We start from the raw sequence: 18,269 nt of genomic DNA, 5'->3' as shown, positions 1-18,269 counted from the left end.
AACCTCACATCACTCACTTAATATTCTTTGCACATCACTGTCCTTACCCACTACCCGCTCCGCAGTAGTTCTGGCGTTGCAGCACACAGAGGGGATGCTAGATTCCCTCTGTGGGGCCCGATGATGAAGCATGTCATCACTAGGTGGTGAGTGAGGGCTTTCTTTCAAAAAAACGCCTTAAGTGAAGTCGTTCCTTGCTCCATATTGATGGTCTCCTATCCTTCCTTGGAATACTCTTGTTTTGTTTATGAGATTGACACTGGGGTGCGAGAGTATCCCACTACCCTGTCTCTCTTTTTGTTGTGATATATGTTTTGATAAAGCCAAAACAAAGTTGCTATATAACCGCGAGGATTTTAATGCTCTTAAGAGTATATGGTATGGCATTATCCTGAAACAGCTTAGGGATTTGTTCCCGACGGCTGCAGACAGGCTCAGCTCATGCTAGAGCTCCATCTCACATTAAACCACGCACTCTGCCTCCAGGATTGATGAGGCCTTCCATAGGAGTGGCTCACAGGTTTATATGTGTCCAGATATAGGTTTAGATATAGGTATACTATATCTAAGCAAGGGGTGATTACACCACCTAGCCCCAGCTGAGTGATCAGCCAGTTGTGTCAATTTAAGAACCAGCCAGGGGTGGCAAAAGATATGCTGCAGCCCCTGGTAGGCCTTGGTGGCACCTATGCCCTGGGCACCTATAGTGCATGGTACAGGGGCTGACAAGGAGTCCATTTCCAATTGTGGTATGTACCTATAGCACATGTATCAATAATTTAGAGAGAGAACAGCAGGCTGGGGGTCTGATTAGCAGGCCCACAGCCTCAGTAGTCTAAAACCAGTGAAGCAAAAAGCAAAAATGTGGGGTGACCATAGGATAGCAGACCCTACTCTCCTACACAACCCCCCCCCCCAAACGCAGGGACATTAAACTAACCTTGACCAGATAAGTCTTCATGTTCTAAGTGGAAGTACCTGGAGAGACCATCTGCATTACCATGGTCAGTCCCTGGGCGGTGCTCCACTGTAAAGTCCATCCCCTGTAGGGAAATGGACCACCTGAGCAGTTTGGGATTTTCACCCTTCATCTGATTGAGCCACAAGAGGGGCTTATGGTCTGTCTGAACTAGGAAGTGAGTTCCAAACAAGTAGGACCTCAACTTCTTCAGGGCCCAAACCACAGCAAAGGCCTCCCTCTCAGTGGCTGACCAACGTTTCTCCCTGGGGGTCAGCCTTCTGCTAATAAAAGCAATGGGCTGGTCTTGACCATCTTGATTAAGTTGTGAGAGCACAGCTCCCACCCCCAACTCAGAAGCATCTGTCTGTACAATGAACTGTTTGGATTAGTCAGGACTCTTCAGGATAGGTGCAGAGCACATGGCCTTGTTCAGGTCATCAAATGGCTTCTGACAGCTAACTGTCCACTGAACCTTTTTTGGCATCTTCTTGGATGTCAAGTCATTTAATGGTGTCACTATGGACCCATAGTTTTTCACAAACTTTGTGTAATACCCAGTCAGGCCCAGGAAGGCTCTGACTTGTGTCTGGGTAACTGGAGGAGCCCAGTCCTGTATGGTCTGGATTTTGCTCTCCAGTGGTTGAACCTGACCTCCACCTACTAGGTGGCCCGGGTACACAACCTTACTCTGCCCTATCTGGCACTTGGTAGCCTTGATAGTCAGGCCTGCCTTTTGCAGGGCCTCCAGAACCTTCTTCAGGTGGATCAGGTGATCCTCCCAGGTGGAGCTAAAGACAGCAATATCATCTAGATATGCTGCACAAAAGTCATCCAACCCAGCAAGGACTTGATTCCCCAACCTTTGGAAGGTGGCAGGTGCATTCTTCAAACCAAAGGGCATCACCACAAACTGATAATGTCCACTGGGGGTATAGAATGCTGTCTTGGCTTTTGACTCCTCAGCTAATCTGATTTGCCAGTAGCCAGCTGTCAAATCAAATGTGCTCAGAAACTTGGCAGAAGCCAATCTGTCAATGAGCTCATCTGCTCTTGGAATGGGATGTGCATCTGTCCTAGTGACAGCATTGAGACCTCTGTAGTCCACACAAAACCTCATTTCTCTCTTTCCATCTTGGGTATGAGGTTTTGGCACAAGGACTACTGGGCTGGCCCATGGGCTCTCTGATGGCTCAATCACTCCAAGCTCCAACATCTTTTGCACCTCAGCCTTGATACAATCCCTGACATGGTCAGGTTGCCTGTAGATCTTATTCTTGACAGGCAGACTGTCACCAGTGTCCACCTCATGGGTGCACCAGTTTGTCTGGCTGGGTGTGAGTGAAAACAAGTGTCTGTGGGCTTGCAAAACCTGTCTGCAGTCCATCTGTTGCTGGTCAGTGAGGCTGCCTGCCAAGGCTACTCCATCAACTGAACCATCATCAGGGTTCTGGGAAAGCAGGTCTGGGAGAGGGTCACTCTCTTCCTCCTGTTCCCCATCTGTGGCCATGAGCAAGCTCATGTCCTCCCTGTCCACAAATGCTTTCAAACGATTCACATGGAGCACCCTGTGGGGGCTCCTAAGGGTTCCAAAGTCAACCAGGTAGGTGACTTCTCCCTTTTTCTCAATGATAGGGTAGGGTCCAGTCCATTTGTCCTGGAGTGCTGCTGGGGCCACTGGCTCCAACACCCACACCTTCTGCCCTGGCTGGAACGCAACCAGAACAGCCTTTTGGTCATGCCAAGCTTTCTGTAATTCTTGACTGGCCTCCAGGTTTTTGGATGCTCTTTCCATATACTCAGCCATCCTGGAGCGGAGACCAAGTACATAGTCCACTACATCTAGTTTAGGCTTTTTGAGAGGTAACTCCCATCCTTCCTTCACCAAACATAGTGGACCCCTCACAGGGTGGCCAAACAAAAGTTCAAAAGGGCTGTAGCCAACCCCCTTCTGTGGGACCTCTCTGTAAGCAAAGAGCAAGCAGGGTAAAAGGATGTCCCATCTCCGCCTAAGCTTCTCTGGTAAACCTTTTATCATTCCCTTGAGGGTCTTGTTGAATCTCTCCACAAGCCCATTGCACTGTGGGTGATAGGGTGTGGTAAACTTGTAGTTTACTCCACATTCCTTCCACATTGCTTTCAAATAACTAGACATGAAGTTAGTACCTCTGTCTGATAATACCTCCTTTGGGAAGCCCACTCTTGAGAAAACTGCAATTAGGGCTTTTGCCACCACAGGTGCTGTGGTGGTCCTCAGGGGAATAGCTTCTGGATACCTGGTGGCATGATCCACTACCACCAGTATAAATCTGTTCCCAGATGCTGTTTGAGGATTCATGGGACCCACAATATCTATTCCAACTCTTTCAAAGGGTATCCCCACCACAGGTAGTGGTATGAGGGGGGCCTTTGTTGTGCCACCTGACTTACCACTGGCTTGGCAAGTGACACAGGAGCAACAAAACTCCTTGACATTTTCTGACATATGAGGCCAGTGAAAGTGTGAAACAAGCCTGTCCCACGCTTTGTTCTGGCCTAAGTGTCCTGCAAGGGGAATATCATGGGCCAAGGTAAGAAGGAAACCCCTAAACTTCAGAGGTATGACCAACCTCCTGGTTGTACCAGGCTTGGGGTCTATAGCCTCTGAGTAAAGGAGTCCATCAACCCAATACACAGTATGGGTACCTTGGGCATCCCCAGCAGCCTCAGCAGCAGCCTGCTGTCTGAGGGGTTCAAGTGAAGGGCAATCTAATTGAGCCTGCCTCAGGTCTGCCCTTGAGGGTCCCCCTGTCCCCAGAAACTCAACCTGGTCAGGTTCAAGTTCCTCAGAGACAGTCTCCTCTTGGACTGCAGAATCAGTTTCCTGTGAAACCTGATCCTCAACCTGGGGCAAGGTGGAAGACTCAGCCTTTCCTCTCTTGCTCCTTCTCTTGGGTTGTGGTTGGTCTATTGTTTCAAGATCCACCACTGGTTCAGGAAGGCACTTCTTAGCCTGAGACCTTGTCACTGCAAGGACATGAGCTGAAATCCCTAGCATTTCTGCATGAGTCCTGTACTCCACTTCTGACCAAACTGAGCTTTCAAGATCATTGTCTAACTAACAGACAGTCTACTGGGAGGTCTGCACTCACAACAACTTTCTTTAGGCCATCTACCCCTCCCCAGGAGAAGTTCACAACTGCCACACTATGGGAAGAAGTGGAGTTGCTTTCATTGGTCACTATGTAACTTTCACCTAGTACAATCTGTCCAGGGTCCACAAAGTCAGGTGTCACCATTGTGACACTGGCACATGTGTCCCTGTAGGCCTGAGCCAGTTTCTCATTGATTAAAGGCGTCTGCCTATATTTGCCCAGGTTACTGGGACTCACTGTAGTGGACAAAGCTAGGTCCACATCATATAGGAGAACTGCCTGAGTAGGGATTCTGACTAGGCCAGATCCTACTTCAGTACCCAGGGTCAACCCTACTACACCCTATGGCTGTGTTCCACCACTGCTTACTGAACTAGGGGGTGCAGGTGCTTTAGGAGCTGCAGTGGTGGGGACTGGATTTGTCTTGGTGCATTCACTGCCCCAGTGTGAAACTGATTTGCAGGTATTACACCAAGGTTTCTTTGGACCATTATTCTTCTTCTTCTTGTTTCCATTTTGGGAACCACCCTCCTTATTACCATTTGGGGGCCTGAAGACTTCTGGTCCTTTTCTTTATCTTTCTGATTTCCACCATTCTGGTCTGTTTTCTTCTGGTCACCACCTTGGTTCTGGGGTTTCTGCTTAATCCTTGTTCTGACCCATTTGTCTGCCTTCTTTCCCAATTCTTGGGGAGAGGTCAGATCAGAGTCAATAAGGTATTGATGCAACAGCTGGTTTGTACAGTTATTAAGGATCTGTTCTCTCATGATAAGATTGTACAATCCTGTATAGTCTGAAACGTTACTTCCCTGCAACCAACCCTCCAGAGCCTTAGTGGCACAATCTACAAAATCAGTCCAGTCTTGAGTCTGTGCTTTTTGGGTGTCTCTGAACAACAACCTGTGTTGCTCAGTGGTTAGGCCAAACCCTTCAATAAGAGCACTCTTCAAGACAGAGTAGTTTTTGGCATCCTCAGGTCTAACTGTGAGGAGCCTGTCCCTCCCTTTCTCTGAAAAGGAGTACCATAAAATTGCAGCCCACTGATCCTGAGGAACCTGCTGTACCATGCAGGCTCTCTCATGAGCAGTCATCCATTTGTGGATGTCATCCCCTTCCTTGTAGGGGGCCACAATTTTTGTCAGGTTTCTATTATCATAACTCCTGTCTTTTTCTCTAGGAATATTGCTGCCACCAGTGACATCTAAGCCACACAATTTCTGCTCTCTTGCCAAGGCAAGTCTAGCTTGAGCCAGGGCTACCTCCTCCCTCTCTATTTGGAGTTTGACAGCTCTCATCCTGGCCTTATGCTCTATCTTTTGTGAGGCAGTCATACCTCTCTGAGATTCTCTTGAGGCACTAGAAATATGAGAGTCCCCTGATGGAGATCTCACTCTTCTGTTGCCTGGGAGAATGCTCTGGTGGGACCTGGGGAGGTGCTGGCCCTCTCCATTTCCCAGTAGGTTTAAGTTGGCCTGGTTAAGCCTGGCAACTACAACCTGGTTAACCCCTTGATCCTGATCTTCAGGGTCATCTATCTCTGAGTCCTCCTCCTCTTCTACCTCCTCTTCTTCCTCCTCTGGGGTGGTCTCAGTTGCTGTGGGGTCCACTCCATCTCCTGATTCTAAGGGAACTGCATTTGCCTTTTCCAAGTCATCCTGTTCTAGAATGGCTATCAGGGAAGGACTGGTGGGACTTCTACCCCTTTTTAACCCTCTTGAGATGCACAAGGCAACCAAGTCTTTGTGGGTTAGTTTGTCATAGCTGGAAGTTGCCTGGGTAAGGTCAACTGTCACAGGAACAGACCCCGAGGCTTTTCCTGTGTCAGACATGACTCTAGTGTGGTGTAAGTGATGCACCTACCTACACTAAGTGTATCCCTACTGTACCTTGCTAGTGAGTTGTAGTCAGGGTGTGCTAATCCCTTTAATCTACAACTACTAAGTTCAGTAGAACTTAAATATGCTAAGCTTTTGATTTATATGTACCTAAAGGTACTTGATGTGATCTTTCAATTTGATAAAAAGATTGCAATGGTAAAACAAACAGCAAGCTCAAATCCGCACCGCTGCTCACCAATGTGAGAAGTTGGCCTGATATATGATGTTTCCAATTCTGGAACCACCTTGTATCAGTCCAAACAACCCTTATGGTGTCTGGTTGTAAGTCAACCTTATTAGACGAGCTATCCTAGGGGTAGCATGGACTACGCAGCCTAAAGGCTTAACTTAAGAGGTCGTGTTAAGCGAGCTGTTTTACCACATACAATCCTGTAATATCAAATGAAAGGACACCACACAAGTATATATTATAAAAATATATGTATTTATTACTAAAAAAAAATCCCCAGTATTCTTTATGAATAAAGGGGCACACGCGTTAAATCAAAAGCACAGTATAACATACAAAGTTGCACAATTTTGGCTGAGGCCAAGGGGCCACTCAAACCATATACTAAAAAAATGGTATAAGAGAGACCATTCGATCAGTGGTTAGTCCTAGGGCCTAGGGAATCGCTGGGAGCAGTCGGGACAAGCAATGCTGAAGTCGGGAAAAGCCTGCGGGATTCGGGTGCAGTGCAGAAAGTGCACGCATGCATCAATGTTAACCAATGGTGCGTAAAAGTTACAAAGTTAAAGTTTAAGGACACTTCCGCTGAACCTAGAGGAACAAAACTTAAGACACAGACCCTAGAGGTGTGTACCAGTGTGGAAACACCGGCGCTGCAATGTTACCTCACCCACAGGAAGTGGGTGCACAGGGTCGATGTTGGGTCGGGTTTCGTCACGCAGGCTCTTGGTGCTTGGAGCTGAAAGGGCTGCAGGCGAGGTGAAGGAGAAGTGTCCGGTGGAGTCCAAGGGTGGACTCAAGTCGAAAAGTACCTGAAAGCAGAGGGGACAGAGTCTGGGTCACTCAGCAGTGACCAGGGTGGAACCACGACGGAACCAGGCAATGTCGGGCGCAATCAGGTGGTTGTCGAGGAGCTTCTCTCCGCTGTCACGTGGGCTCTGGGGCATCTACGATGTCCAGGAGCGGGTCACGATTTGTCCCACGCAGGCTCTCGCCGTCGGCGCTGTCGGCTTCAAGATTGGAGCAAACAACACTTGGCAAAAGCAATCCACGCGAAACCGGGAGATTGCTTCTCACTCGAACCAGGAGGGTCAGAGTGGGGGCTCCTTCTCAGGGGATCTGGTGCAAATCTGGAGCAACCAGAACCGCAAGTCCAATTTCAAGTTTCATCGGTACAGGGGCCACAAGCCAGCTAGCAAGTGACCGGACCAACGCGTTGAGCCAAAAGAAGCAGAAGGGCCCCAAGCAGCACTCGTCGAGTGTGGAGGGCTGAACTTCGGTGCAAGAGTGGCTCAGGGTTGGGACTTCTCAAACCCCGTTGTATAGCTTCGAGGGTCACTCGTGGGCTGCACGGTCAGCGTCTTGTGGTCTTTTCAAGATGGCGTGCCCCACGCTTCCGGTCGCCTTCACGGGTCTCAGCTCTGAAGGAACTGTGGATCGGGCTGTTAGAAGCCAGGCAAGCTTGATCTCGTCGATCTCTGTTGCTCGAGTTCCGGCGGGAACTGCAACAAAGCAGACGTTGATGGCTGGATGGTGCCTGTTTGCACAGGGTGGTCACTCCTTGACCACAAGGGAGATTCTTCAGTCTTCTACGTTGAGTAGGATGTCGAAGGGTCCAGAGTTTCGTTTCTTATGTTTCATCAGGATAATCTGAAGTGCATTGGCACTGCTCCCACTCTTATTCGAATCTGGGGGGCTGGATTACCTGCTAGGTCCCCTCCTATGGGTGGGACCCAGGAAGTGGGTGGATACACCCCCTTCCTTTGATCCTGGCCGCGCTGGGACGGGGCTGGAGTGCCCCAGAACCGGTTTGGCCGGATTATGCAAGGGGCAGCCTGGTGCTCCCCATGCAGTGTCTGGTTTCTTTCAAACCTCCCTGCTACAATCCACTATCTCCTGTCTGGGGGGTTGTAACACCGCCCTGCGACAGGAAACCCTTTGTCCAGGCCCCTTGTGCTGAGTTTCAGTCAGCTTCAGGGGGTCAGACTTGTGTCTGTGGCAGAAGCATCCATTTTGTGGATCTGAGGCCCTTTTAGAAATTAACCGCATTTAAGTAAAGTAAAATATCTTACCCCTCTAGAGGGGTGGAATGCTATCCCCGTCGCCAGAACTGGTGAGGGGATAGTATTCCAAATCGTATGACACCTTACACAACATGTTTTGATAAAGCCAAAACAAAGTTGCAATATAACCGCGAGGATTATAATGCACTTAAGAGTATATGGTATGGCATTATCCTGAAACAGCTTAGGGGTTTGTTCCCGACGGCTGCAGACAGGCTCAGCTCATGCTAGAGCTCCATCTCACATTAAACCACGCACTCTGCCTCCAGGATTGATGAGGCCTTCCATAGGAGTGGCTCACAGGTTTATATGTGTCCAGATATAGGTTTAGATATAGGTATACTATATCTAAGCAAGGGGTGATTACACCACCTAGCCCCAGCTGAGTGATCATCCAGTTGTGTCAATTTAAGAACCAGCCAGGGGTGGCAAAAGATATGCTGCAGCCCCTGGTAGGCCTTGGTGGCACCTATGCCCTGGGCACCTATAGTGCATGGTACAGGGGCTGACAAGGAGTCCATTTCCAATTGTGGTATGTACCTATAGCACATGTATCAATAATTTAGAGAGAGAACAGCAGGCTGGGGGTCTGATTAGCAGGCCCACAGCCTCAGTAGTCTAAAACCAGTGAAGCAAAAAGGAAAAATTTGGGGTGACCATAGGATAGCAGACCCTACTCTCCTACATTGGTTCTTCTCACGGCACACCAAGTGGGGGCCCTTCGAGCAGGAAGGAGCAGTAAGGTGGTTGGCCCCTGCTGACTTGCCATTTGCCGCTGTCTTGACGGTTGCTCTTGCTGCCTCGATGTCCCCGGGGGGCATTCACACACGATTGTGAGCAGCCGAGTGGGGGAATAAGACAACACCACAGACAAGGCTACTAAGGACACCTAAGGCAAGCAACTAAAGTAAGCATTTACAGCACTCAAACCAAGTACTATCAGCACTGTCAACATGGTTAGCATAAGCAGCACAAGCGGCGTAAGCGGCATAAGCTGCACAATCTGCAGCAGCCTACAAAGCCTCTAAAAGGCCTAAGGAAAAACAGCTTAAACATTCAATCACTTAAATAGCTTGAAACAGCTTGAAAGGACCTCACAGTACCGGAAGCATGAGATCGGGGAGCGTGCGTGGGGGGCCCAAATCTGCTACTAGAGCAAGTAATACTAGCAGCGGCTCTAACAATACTACGAAACGGAAAAGGAACCTGAAACCACCTGAAGGCACAGAGGGAGAACTGCAGGTTAAGACCAGACTGGCATTGCAGGAAGACAGTACTATAATTGAAATATCACAAAATACGTTGGTGACCAAACTGTCAAAATGTCGCCTATTTCAGCCCAAAATCAATACCAAATTCTGCTTTTTCAAAAATGCAGACAACACCCTACTTTCATGCCCTATGGCATTTGCGGGCATTCCAACACCACTCCTGCCCTCCCGCCAAGAGGATAGACGTAAGGAGGAGGGCACTGAATGGTTTATTGCCCAAGGAGGAAAGGGGGAAAGGCAAGGGTCGGACAGTTCAACAACAACCCCACATGGCCCTGTAGTCACCGCAAGTTGGAATCTCAAGACCCCAGAGAAAGAGCACACTGAATTGCTCTCAGAGGCTTCACAAACTGCCACGCAAGACGGGGGAAATAAGACCGAGACCAATGGTGCAAGGGAAGAACGAGCAAACTACACTGAAGCCTCAGGCAACTATAACCCCGCAAACGCACATAACATCATTAAGGTTTCAACGCCTAACCCTATTAACCAACACAAAAATGAAGGGGGAAACTGCGTATTATTAGAGTCACTAACCATCTGCGAGTTAGACAATCCAAAAGCAAACCCTCGGTTGGGAACTAGTTCCGACCCTCCAGAGGGCAACTTGGTAGTTAATACAGGAGACTTGAAGGAAACAGGGGGATTAGCCGTAAACCCAAGGGACAAGCTGGGCCCAGAACATGTAGTACGTTCTGTTGTAACACCCCCACAACGCGAACCGGCGATGCCTCAAACCAGCATGCTGGATGAACTAGAAGATCCGGATCAACACTCTTACCTAGACAAGGATGAGTGGGAGGCACTCCTGGCAGCCTATTGGGGGGAGACGCACAGGAGCCAACCCCCAGATAATCCTAAAACAAACGGGAGCAAGGGGGCAGACCCGGGGAACCTGGAGCCAACCAAGGAGGTAACCTAAAAGGAGGTACCCTAAGAACAGACATTGGCAGCAAAACTAGCAAAACTAGCAGTGAGGCCGCTGACCTCAAAAAGGTTGTACAGGGAACCGACCATGGAGACGCTTGGGTAAGCTTGCTTAAAACTGTGCAACTCCTGGTAGAGGCCCACCAATATCATACCGACAAAATGGACTTGCAATTAACCCTCTTGAACACCCTGGCTGTCTACGTGGTATCAATCGATGGCAAGCTGGGAAATCTGAATATGATGATGAAGAGCACTCAGGACCGCACGACAGTCAATCATCGAACTTGTGGGTGCAGCCCAATTGTGGACAAACAAGCAACCCTTCCAGCAATACTGACAGATTTTTGTGCCCAAGTCAAAAAGGTATCAAACAATGCACACACACAGCATACTAAAGAGCAAACTCTGTCTGGACACTGGGAAGATGTAGTAACTTACGAGCCTGTGCATGCCAACAATGAGTGAACACCAACTCTAACTAAACAACCGGATATCAACATTACAAGAGACAACAGCACAAAAATGACAGCACTGTCTCTTAGCTAAGCATGGGCGGATCTAGCGGATCTCGCGTACGCGAATTTGCGTATTTCCGGATTCGCAATCCGCAAAATCCGCGAACTCTCGCGGATTAGCGGATTTTTAAGTTTTTTGTGTTGGCGAGCGTTCGCGAGGATTTGTGGACCATTTCGCAATTGCGAACTTACTTTTCGGCTCGCAACGGCCGCGACTATGTTGTTTCTACGTCTGGTTTATCATCACAGGTTCACAGCACCCTCTGTTTCACCACTGCCACCCTCTGGTACACCCATGCCACCCTCTGGTACATCCTCACTGCCACCCATTAGGTTTGTTTATCACTGTAGATTATGGGGGTGAAAAAAAGCAAGCACACCTGCCCTGCTTCAACTGCCATGAATTAATTTGGGGTTGATTAATGTGTCACTTATTTTTAAACTTCCAGTCTGGCTGGCACCTGCTTCCTTCCTTATCTGTAATTTGCTTTCTGTTGCAGTGAATGCAAGCACACCTGCCCTTCTTCAACTGCCATGAATTAATTAGGGGGTGATTAATGTGTCAGTAATTTTGAAACTTCCAGTCTGGCTGGCACCTGCTTCCTTCCTTATCTGTAATTTGCTTTCTGTTGCAGTGCAATTTTTTTTCACAGGACCTTTATGGTCTACTTGTAGCTATTCTATGAGCCTGCTGTTTGGGCCATAGCAGGGTCATGGAATAGTTGCAAATAAGCAACTGAACTCTGGAGGGGCCCCTCAGGAAGCACTAGAGTGAATGGTTACTAATGTTAAGTTTGAACTTTTGCACCTGCTGATTGCTTTCAGTTTAGCAAAAATCGTTTTTCTGCAATTTCGCGCGATTTGCGGGGCGCAAATCCGTGCGAGATCGATTTCGGAAGCCACAAATGCGTGCAAATACACTATTCTTTTTTTTTGCGGCGTGTATGTTCGCGTGATTATTTGCGTGTTCGCAAGGCGCTTGTAGCTATACGTTTGCGAAGTTACCCTAGCGGTCGTACACGGGCGCGGCCATCTTGTTTGCGTGACGTAATTCCGTTTCCGGCCGCTATGTGTAATCTCGCAAAGTGTGCTGCTCGCTAGTACAATTTCGCGCGTGATCGCGAGGAAAATCTCGCGCGAACTTACCCACGCGGTCGTGAATGGGCGCGGCCATCTTGTTTCTCATTCATTGCTATGGTCCTGGGCATGCTTTCTGTATCCTCTCTGAATCTCTGCCATCCTTTGCTTGTTGGAAGTTTATTTGATCTATTTTACTTATTATCTATCCCTCTATTTTTCTAGCTCTATATTTTTGTGTTTTCTGCTACTTTTTGTTAATCTTAAACTACTTTTTTAAACTCTTTTCTTTTCTTCTTCCCTATTCTATTTCTTCTTTATTATTTAACTCATTTCTGCCCAGACCATGGTAAAGGGAGCCGGGAAGCACCCTGAGAAGGGGAAGGGTCCCGCACCCCGTGCCCGGCTCCCGTGCGGGCGTTTGAGGGGGGAGCTAGTGATGCCACGGGAGATCTTTAGCATGGAGGAGGTGGCCGCACTCATCTTCCACGTCCAGCGCCGCCTCCCCAAGACCATCCTGGGAGGCGGCAAGATCGCAACCCGCTATGGCATCCGGGAGCGCCGGAAGCGGTGGGAGAAGGTGTGCCGGGCCATGTTTAAGCTCTCTGGGGTCCGGCGCACCTATAACCAGGCCACCCACCGCTGGACGGATGTCATGGACCGGGAATGGGACTTGCTGGACGCGCTCGGCGTAGAGGTCCCTGGGCTTGGTGAGTAGTAGTAGCTATTTCTAGCTATTTCATCACTAATCTGTTTTATCCGGCTCTGTTATTTGCAAATCTTTGTTCTTTACCAAGAGCAATAATGCTGGCGATTACATTGTAGGTAAATTATATTTCAAAATCTTCTATGCATTTCAGGTGCACTGCTCTCCTTCTCAGTAGCCTTGCTTGCTACTATGCTTATTTGTTTGTGTTTTGTGTTCATTTCATTGGCCTGAGAAAATATGTATGAGTGTAGTGTAAAGAACTGCGTAATGCTAGACACTAAGGGTCATATTTTCAATTACCGGCGCATCCCTGCAAAGTAGCAGGGATGCGGCAGTAATTTGCCATGCCACCACCACCCATTGGCCCAAAACGTCACAGAAGCCTTACGCATCTGTGCCGTAAAGGCGGCGCATTGCTGGAGTTGCGTGCCAACGATGGCGCAGCTCCAGCAATGCTCTGGGGTGCCCTATCTCACCAATGCTGCATCAAGCCGTACGTCGGCTTCAAGCAGGCGCAGGGTTTGAGTCACGCATCATTGTCCTAAAAGTGACTGATTGGCATCTTGTAGATTTCCCTCAGCCACTTTTAGGATTCGTTCCTGAGCAGGAACGCCCTCCCTTGCACCGGAACGCCCCCTGATGGTGCAGGGCTTTACAACGTGATGCATCTCCCATATGCGTTTTTTATATATACGCCGCACCATGGCGACTCTTTTGTTCTGCCGCTGCGTCACAAAAGTCACGCAACAATGGAGGAAAATGAGCCGCAAGGGACTTCTAAATCAGCCCCAACAGACTGAAGTCCAGTCCTTCCTTTAGACACATGGCTATAAGAAGAAATAGTGGTGGTGGTCGGTGGATTGATAGTTTGAGTATTCACTGATCTGCAAGCAGGATGGACTTTGTCTGTCACTTCGCGTGCTGCGGACTGCTGCCTGCCAGGCCTAGGCAAACTTTTTTAGTAGTCTGTTTAGTGAGTTACATAGGAACTTTCAAAGTCAACGGTCCGCAAATCAGGCAATACGAATAACGTAGTATACCACATGAGATAGGTCAATATATCCCGTGGAATAGTTGTCTATTTATTTGCTATTTCTCCAAAATATTTTGTTATTGTTCTTTTGAAATGTTTGATTTGGTTGACAAATCTCATCCATGTTTTCTGGTCTTTCTTTCTTTCATGTTGTATATCAGCTCCCCCCAAGGGCAAGAGGACACAGGAGGAGGAGGAGGAGGGTGCTGTTCAGGAGGATGCAGGCCAGGATCGGGCAGGCGAGGGCTCCTTTGCTGGCCCCAGTAAATTTTAATTTTAATATAGAGTACCTATTTTTTCCTAGCGTTCCTCATTCGATTTTTTCTAAATCGTCTTTGATCTTCTTGTAGACTGGATCTAAATTCTTATCCTGCCTCGACTATGACTCCCTGTGGTATTACTAGATTATTCTTATTAGTCTGTCTGTGTAGCTAACTAAGATTTCACATTTGGCAATTCCATTGGACTCCCATTCTAGTCAGCAATAGCTCTATGCACTGAGTGCAGTCCTCTGGGATTGTCCATAATGTCTTTTCAAGTCTTCTAAATGTTTATGCTTTGACAATTGCCAACAATAAAAAGGTGAATGACCACCAAGAAAGAATAAGATACTACTTTACTTTTGGTTTGGATAGGAGGACAATCCATTCTACTACTGTTGCAGGGACAAATCTGCACAAACCGAACTATGAACACTAAATAGTGCATTGTTTATCAATTATAATAGGCGCAGGTAGACTTTCTTTCCACATACCTCAGTGATATCAGACTTTGAAGAACCCCCAATCTCCTTACTGACTAGATAGTGTGGCAGAGTCATTTAGCTCCCAAAGTCACCGATGATTGATCCCCAATGATCATTAGATTATCCAACGCAGGACAAGAGTACGGAGTCAGAGTCAAGAAGTGCCAGAGGCACTCATGCTTGCAAAAATTCCAAAACCTTTAGCTCATCCACTCTAGTCTGAAGGACCAAAAACCACAGAGTCTATTTAAGTTTAAAAGCATTATTAAAAGTAAACACATTTATTAAAATCAAATTTGTCATAAAAGTAAACGTTTAACTGAAAATGGAAAAGTGCTGAGTGCTAACGATTAATTGGACACATTTCTTGTGAAAAAAGGGACATTTTTACTTTAGAGTAGACAGTTACAAATTATTACATTGTATTTCGTTTTTTTAACATTTGTTTATTCCTCCTAGACCAAATATTATATAGTAGTGAGTGGTGTATTCTAACATTCTTAAATGTACTTTGTAGGTGGAACATCTGGTGGCGGGGCCAGCGCGGAGGTGGTGGTGTTGGGCGAGGACTCTGGGGAGGAGGCGGTGCAAGTGCCGGACGTTCCTGTGAGGGTTCGCACGGTGGTGGCGGGAAGAGGTAAGCTATATATTCCTTACTTATTGAGATTGAAGACTGCATAGTGTGCTTTCTGCACGGGTGTATTATAAATCAACCAGGTAGAAGCCTCCTCTAAATGTACTTCGACTTAGCTGTGAAGTTTTTGGTGAGAAGAATCCCAATAAGATCTTAGATGAACTTGATGGATGGGATGAACGAAAAGCGAAAGAAGGGTGTAAGTAAGTGTGGAAGGACGAGAAATTTTATGATGGCTGGCAAAGAAGAATGATATGTGTTTGCTTGGCCCCCGAGGTGGCTGGGAAGGAAAGAATATGGTATGGTGCATGGCTGGGTCAATGATGAAGCAAGGATGGGTGGAAGGACAACAGCCTGGGTGGGTGAAACAGAAACTGTATGTGTGCATATACTTTGAATGGATGGATGCCTGGAGCATGGTATTATCTGACTCTTAGATAGCACATGTGTATCTAGAGAGAGTAGATGGTCACTGGATGAACTAAGTGTTACCTTGAAGAGCATGTAACACCGCACCCGCACGTCCGTTCCAGTGTAGGGAAGGCAAGGAAAAGAAATTGTAAATTTGTCCAATACTACCATGAATAGTAGCAGTAGTTTGTATTGCAACTGCAAGCACAGCATATATCCGGTTATTACGGTGGACACTCCGTACCTCTCTTAATAACTTTAGTTTAGTAGTAGTACGTCATTCATGTGTGGGTGTATCACTGTTCACTCAATAATAAGCAAAGCACCTAAAGTCATCCCATATGTCATCAAATACATCCCATGTGAAGTGATAGATAATCAAATTATTTAGCTTCTTCATTTTCCTTTTCTAGTACTCATTTGCACTGTAGGGTGAAAGGTAAATTAATTAAGCAGTAGCCCTTGTAACAGAGTATTCTCAGTGCCACCCGTAATAGAAAAGTATTAGCTTCACCACCTGCATGTACTGGACCGGTACAGTAACGCAAGTCTGTCTCACTCATCATGGTGTGCGTCTGTTTTTCTTGGGTGCAAGTTCACTGCGCTGGCATTCTGCCGGCTTGCATAAGATAACGTACCAATTTTCCTAAACAAGAGAGAAGAAGAAGAATAAGACTGGTGTACTGTCATAGTCGACTGTAATGGAAGTCCATAGTGGTCGTAGAATTTGTTCATTAAACTCCCATTAATGTTAGAGCAAGGATGCAGAAGTGGGAGGTTAGATAGATACTGTCCTCAATAGTTATGTATTGTGCTTTCAATTTGCTACTTGTACTGTGACACAACTTTCGGCTCAATCACTTTGTGTTATTAATGTTAAGGAGCATTGGTTACAGACTATATCTTTCTTTCTTCATATAGTTGCTCCTTCCAAATCGACATCACGGAGGGAGCAGGCTCGAATGGCCCGGCAACGGAGGCTGGATGCCACTGTCGCCGAATATCGGCGGCTGGTGGCCCTGGAGGATGAGGACACGCAGTCAACCGGTGGAACCACAACATCCTCCACTGGGACAGCTGCATCCTCCTCCGTGCCCCCACGGGCTGCCAGCCAGTGCAGTGCTCCAGCGGTACGGAGCCGGGCTAACAAAGCCAACCGCCACCGCCAAGCAGCAAAAAGACCAGCTGCCCCCCACAGGAGTTGCAAGGCACGCCAGCGCCGCTTAGGACTCAGAGTGTCGTACCTGGAGCAGGAGGTCCATAACTATAAGAACTTAGTGGAGGGCCTCTGCTTCGACCATGCCACCCTCCGCAAGGAGTATGATGCCCTGGCCGCAAAATTCACCAGCACCCTCCAGTAGTGGAGTGTCCCTTGCCCTTTTTTTAGAGACTTTTGGGGGGTGGGATTTGGGAGTTGGGTTCTTTTTGGGACTTTTAAAAGACAATCGTTGGGGTTAGGGAGGGTCTTGAGGGAGATTATTTTGTTAGGGCTACATAAATATACTTTTTTAAACTTTATCTGACCATACCTGTTTTTTACTGCTTTTCAGTCTGGTGGGTGGGGGTTTAACAGTAAGTTTGTTTTCCTGAAGAGTCCTAGGACTTTAGTAGTACTACCGTCAATCTCTCGTCTAGTCCTAATACTCCATTATACTACCTCCCACCAAACGCTTATCTTACCTGTAATTTGTGTTAGAAATTAGGGCTAGGCCCAGGGCTGGCTCCACGGGAAATGGGGATTAAGGTTGGCAATCCTGGGCGGATGAAATTTCCTCGTTGCGGTGGTACTAGTGGTGTGACACAGTGGCAGTTGCATGCCTATGGAAAAAAAGAAAACGAAACCTGGTTTGTCCTTACTGTAGCATTACAACGGTTACGGTACGATAGAGAATATAGCAGGTGAGAGTACACTAGAACAGTGCCACAATGTAGCCTAACAAATGGTAAAGTATTGCAAGTATAACTAGTACTTGCGTTGAATTTATTTGACATTGGCTCCTACTTCTACAAGAAATAGTACTGAAGCTGAGTAAGTCTAGAATATATCCTCGTATTCCTTCACCAGCCTGTTGCTATGACCTTATCCTCCCCAGCAAGTGTGTGGAATTATTGATGTCATTTAGTCAGACATCAAGCAAAACCACACAGCCCGGGGGAAGAGGGTTAGGGTTTGGAAAATGGATGGGAATGGGGGTTTCTTTTTGGGTAGGTTTTGTTGAGAGAAGGAAAAAAAAGCACAGCATGGACAAACAATAATTGAAGATAAAGAAATCTTTGGGTACAAACTAAAGCTAACCACATGCAGTCACACTCATAGAAGAAAACAATGGATACTGTATCTGTATTCTGTATGTTGTTGGAGTTGTCCTGTTGAATTTGGTAAGTAAGTTGCATGCAGCAAATAATTCCTCTTATTAGCGGCACTCCTCCATTCCAGCTGACGCTTCGTCCATCAATGTTGGTGACCAGTGACCACTGACAGAAGACACCCTGTCCACTGCCTGCCTGGCGGATGTTGACTGAAACCCGGCCTGTAATTATTGAACGGAAAACAGGAAGTGCTATTACAATACCACTGATAAATAAATATAAGGTATGTACGCTGTGTGGTGCAAAAAGTCACACTTTGATTTTCCTAATAGACAGTACAATATTTTTGAAATTGCGTAATCTGTCTGAGTCACCTTTTTAAGGATAAATAAGTATGGCCAAATTAATTTAG

This window comes from Lissotriton helveticus, chromosome 11 (genome assembly GCF_964261635.1).
Source record: "Lissotriton helveticus chromosome 11, aLisHel1.1, whole genome shotgun sequence".
NCBI lineage: Eukaryota > Metazoa > Chordata > Amphibia > Caudata > Salamandridae > Lissotriton > Lissotriton helveticus.
The sequence above is the reverse complement of the archived record's forward strand: the minus strand, read 5'-3'. Positions refer to the sequence as shown.